Here is a 6,000-nt window from a genome sequence, read left to right as displayed (position 1 = left end):
GAATAATTTTGAAAAATATGACGAAAAATATTAACAATGTATTACACCCATGAGCATAACAATTACTTTAACTGAGGAATTGACCGCTTCTTGCATTTATTTTTCTAGACACTTGGAAAAGCTTAGACGATGGACTGCCTAAATATATGCGCTAGAACGAACTTATACAAATTTTTAACTCCGCAGTAACAGTAACACAAAGCAAGTTTTTTAACAGTAATACAAATTGCAAGTTGATGAAATAAAATCCTTATATTTGATCTTTCTCCCTCTAGTCTCTCTTCCAATTATCCTTTATGTAAGTTTCCTTATCTTTTATTAATACCTTCTATATGAAGTTAGAACTACCTTCCGCTAAGGTAATAAGCTTTCACGCACTGGATTTTCTTGGTATTGTACAGCTATATAATAACCCAATTAATTTGCGGATATCAAACAGTTCGATCATGGAATTCCATCTAAAGCACGGTTGGTATGCGTCCTTGTGATGGGTTTTGCATTTCTAGCTATGCTACTAATTGATAATGGCTTCAGACCATTGGATTCCTTTATAAACCAAATCGCTGCTTATTCGGTTGCATGCCCAAGTGGAATACAAAGTAATGGTGATATTTTTGAAAGTAGAATATTTCAGCAAGAGTAATATAGGAGTAGAAATAAAAGGATTGTTATGATGGTATTCACATGGTTAAGGCACACTCTCTTTTGCTTTACGTCCAAGACAATGTGTTCTTTCTTTAGTATTTTATATATCTTTTGAGCCCTGTAAGCAACCTCTATATGAAGTTATAACTTCGTGAATGTCGCAGGGGGTAAATACGAGTATACACCCACCTAATTTCGGACCGGATATTACTGCCCCTATCATGGTCGGATAACGTTATTCTGATCCATCATCATTCTAGGAAAAAGTGACATCTTTAATCTATCTGTTATACACTTAATCTCTAGAACTTAGACAATGATAAATCCAAAATATAAGGAAAAAAATCAATAAAACTACAAAAAAATATTGCAATAGCTTGTCAAAAAGACGTTTTATTTATTAAAACTTTACATATTTACATTTGGGTTTATTCTTTTGAGACAGGCAACTTCTTATGTACAACATTTTTTCTATTTTATCAGGCGCAAGAATACATAAAGCGGATGGTTTACCAACACGTGGACATGCCACATATAATTGACCATGAGAAAATTATTGGTCTGCCAGATTCAGACCACAAACACTCAACAATCGGCCTTGTGATTTGGTTATCGTCATCGCGAATACAAAAAGAATTGGAAATTTAATTCGCATAAACTCAAAGGGATTATCGGTTGGGATCATGGAAACCCTCGGAATGAGAAATTCCCCACCTTGGAATTTTCCTCCGAGTATAGTCGCGAGAATCATATTGATCATCAGATTTTTTATCATCGAACGCGTTCCAATTGTAGAAATTTGGTTGGTTTAAGTTTCGAAGCGTCATGACCGCCAAGCCAACCTTCAGCTGTAAATTGTGCGGTGGTAAGCCAGGCACATCCAAGGAGATTGAAACTTCAGATGGATAGCTGGTAACTTCGTCTTCGTCAGTTGCAAGGTCAATAGTTTTGAATTAATGCAGAGTGCCAACGATTTGATTCAGAATTACGAAGTTTGTCATCCACATATTTGTTCTTAGCCGCCAAAATTACTTGCTCACTCAACCACTTGTGATTTTTGTGGTTATCAATGATGTTCGGGAACATTATGCGGATGAGATCATCTTTTGATGAAGCGGAATTGCAAAAATTCCGAGGAAATGAAATCAATCAGATCGATTGATTTCATTTCCTCGGACGGCAGGAACACGACCATTACCGATAGTCAACAATTGCTCGGAGAAATCTCAGCAGTTGGTTCGTTCAGCAATGCTACTGTCATGTTTGTTGTATCGTAATATCGTATCATATTAACGTACCGCAAAATATCGTTTTGTATCACTTCATCGAAGATTTTCAACATCGGAAGGAAGTTTCCTGGTCATCCGGATGTGGGTTTTGCTGATGCACTTGGCCGCGTTTTTACAGTTCATCCAGTGGATGACGAATGTTGTTACTGGTGAATGTTCGAGGGCCAACATCGTTCGAAACACCAGGAAAATCTCCTATCCCTCAAATCTATTCCTATTTTCTGCAATATACTCATTCGTTTTCCCCAATTCACTATATCAAACGCTTTTTCGAAATCTACGAAACAGGCAAATACCTCCTGGTTGTATTCTATATTCCTCTTGATTAATAATCTCATTACTGCAATGGCATCACGCGTACCTCTCCCCTTCCTAAACCCAAACTGATCATCTCCTAAGTAATCATTTGCCCTCCTCTCTATCCTTTTGTTTATGATCCTTAGAACAACCTCTGCTGCGTGGGAAGATCAAACTTATTCCCTGTAGTCCTCAAATGATGTAGCCTTTACTTTTTTCGGAATAGGATCTAAAACTGATCTCACAAAATCTTCCGGCCAGATTCCTTTCTCATAGATACTACGAATCATCCCATATAGCCTATTCCTTTGCGTAAACATGTCAGTAGCTCCGCAGGAATTTTATCCACTTCCACGGTCTTATTTAGCTTCATCTCCCTTAATGCCCTTTCTATCTCCTCGTTGAGTATTCCTGGACCTAAGCTATCTTTCTCTACGTCCTGTTCCTTTTCTATTTTTAACTTTGTTGGTCTAAGTTCTTTACTATAAAGTTCTTCTATATATTCTTTCCATCTTTCTTGGATCTTTCCTCCGTCAACTATTATCTTACCCGCCTTATCTCTAACTGTTAGCATAGATCTTCCTTTTTTACTTCCCGATAAAGATTAAACTTTGCTGTACAGCGCACCAATGTCACCCTTCCTCTGCAAACTTTCCATATTCTCACACTGCGTCTTCTACCATGTTTCCCTTGTCCTATTTGTTGTCCGCCTTAATTTATTGTTTAACTCTTTGTACTTCGTTTTGCCTAACTCTTTATTTACATTCTTCCATTTCCTCCGCTCATCCATCTTTGTAATCATCTCATCCGTGATTCATAGTTTCCTAGTCCTTTTAGCGTTAACAATTCCAAAAGTGTCTTTTGCGGCTTTCTTTAACCCTTTCTTGATATTTTCTGCAAATGTATGTAAATATATTTAATTATATATAAATAAATACGTGTATATATATATACATATATATATATATACATATATATATATATATATATATATATATATATATATATATATATATATATATATATATATATATATATATATATATATATATATATATATATATATACATATATATACATATATATACATATATATATATACATATATATATATACATATATATATATATATATATATATATATATATATATATATATATATATATATATATATATATATATATATATATATATATATATATATATACATATATATACATATATATATATACATATACTATATATATACACACACACACGTTCAAACACGATAAATCTCCATATGGCGAACAAATATTCATTCACATGGAATTCAGACAAGAAAACAACTTACGAGGGTCATCCGGAAAGTAGTACCCGTTCGTGCCGCATGAAGTGCTGACGACGCGAGTAGCCGCTGGACGAGGTCAGATAGCTTCAGTGGCTTGTCTGCCTTCTCTGAGCCAAGTTGCGTGACGCTAGCATTGCCTGTGTTGTTTCTGTGATTGTTTACAATGTTTAAAAAAATTGAGAACGCCGCCAGTTGTGAAGTGAGGGCAGTGATTAAATTCCTCAATGCAAGAAACGTTCGCCCATGTGATATTCATCGCTAATTAAAGGAGGTGTATGGAGACAATGTAATGGACGAGTCGTCTGTTCGGCGGTGGTGTCGCAACTTCAACATGGGGAGGGGGAACACACACGACGATGAGCGTTCGGAGAGACCGTCTGTCATTACAGACCAACTGGTGAGCTCAGTTGACGAATTCGTGAGGAACGATCGGCGCGTCACAATTGATGACATCTGTGAGCATTTTCCCAATGTTTCTCGAACAATTGTTCATGAAATTGTTAAACACCATCTGCATTATGCAAAAATTTGTGCAAGATGGGTCCCTCGCGTATCTCAATGAGCTGGCGGCGAAGGACTATGCAGCAGGAATACAGAAACTTGTCACACGTTATGACAAATGCCTTAATTTGCTTGGAGATTATGTTGAGAAGTAGTTTAAAGTATCCTCTTTCAAATAAAATTTTTTATGTTTGTTAATATCTACTTTTGTGTCTTTATTTCACGAACGGGTACTACTTTCCGGATGACCCTCGTATTTTAATTAAATGTGATATGATGTATCACTCCAGTTGGTAGATGTATAGCGAATACACACCAAGTATCCCTTCTTGTAATTGGTGACTAAAAGAGTGGGAAGACCAAATTTAATTAAAATATGTTGTTTTCTTGTCTGAATTCCATGTGAATGAATATTTGTTCGCCATATGGAGATTTATCGTGTTTGAACGTGTGTGTGTGTGTATATATATATATTTCGAAGATATTTTATATATATATATATATATATATATATATATATATATATATATATATATATATATATATATATATATATATATATATATAAAATATCTTCGAAATGGAACGCTCTTCGGCGACACACAAATATATAAAAACACAGATGTAGATTTTTAGAATATAGAGACACAAAGAAAGGACACTCACAATTTGTTATTTTACGTTTCGACAGCACGGCTGTCGTCTTCAGAATGGCGTTCTCGGGGAAGAGCGGAGAGGATGTGCGGGGGAGAGGTGGGGGAAGGAGAGGTAAAGGGACCAATAGGAAATGAACAAGGGGGTGGGGGGATATGTAGGCAGCCAATTGATGCATTCAGTGGGCTTGGTTCAGCCCGGGCGGTTTGAATGATTGGGCCACCCAGATATGCGCCATCTGGCGGGTTCTCACCTCTATTATACTCGCAGACTTGGGACACACCCCATCCACAGATTTCCTCCTCGAATTGAGCCAAATCGTTCTGACCAAAATTTCTATTATACTCGCAGATTTGGGAAGGATTTCAATCACCGAAACAGAGAAGCAGTCGTCAAAAGATTGGTTGTGGGAAGCGGTGTGAGTAGGGATGGGATAATTAAGAAAGGTGGGAGATTTGGTGGAATATCGGTGGTTATTCATGCGGAGGGAAAGTGCGGTCGTGCATTCGCCCACGTAGAAGGCAGGGCAGAAGTTACAGGAGAGGCGATATATAATATTTTTTGAGGTATAGGTGGCGAGTGGTTGGGAGTTGGTACTGAGTGAGGGGGAGGGTCTTAAAAGATGACAGCATTTGCAGCGTGGGCGGTTGCATGGTGCGGATAGGGGCGGGGGAGAGACGGGGGTGCTTGAAGTTGGATTTGTGGACTTAAAGATGTCTCGCAGGTTCGACGGGCGTTTAAACGAAACAGAGGGACAGTGTGGGAATAAAAGTGATGTGGACTGAGTGTTATTGATAATTGGGAAGAGGTCACGGATTAGATGTTTAATTTTGTGTGTTCCGGGGAAGAAAGTGGTGATAAGATTAGGGCATTTTGGGCGGTTTGGTTTGGGGAGGGGAGTGTATTGGGTTGACGGTTTGAGGATTTTACTGTTTAGCAGTTTTTCAGGGTACCCACATTTTCTGAGGGATTCATGCAGCTGGTCCAAGTATTTCTGTTGGGAGGGGGTGTTGTTGCAGAGACGGAAGCCACGGATAGAGAGTGAGAATGGGATGGAGCGCTTTGTGTGAGGAGGATGGCAGCTGTCGAAATGAAGATATTGTTGCTTATTGGTTGGTTTAATGTGGACTGAAGTATGAAACGTATTGTTTTGGAGGTGAATATCGATATCTAGGAAGGTAATATTCGAGTCGGATATAGAAGAAGTGAATGATACTGAGGAGGAGGAGTTGAGAGAGGAAATGAAAGAGGATAAAGTTTCGCGTCCGTGGGACCAGAGGAGGA

This window comes from Hetaerina americana, unplaced genomic scaffold, assembly GCF_022747635.1.
Source record: "Hetaerina americana unplaced genomic scaffold, ioHetAmer1.1.p SCAF_3, whole genome shotgun sequence".
Classification (NCBI taxonomy): domain Eukaryota; kingdom Metazoa; phylum Arthropoda; class Insecta; order Odonata; family Calopterygidae; genus Hetaerina; species Hetaerina americana.
Note: the sequence above shows the minus strand (reverse complement) of the source record.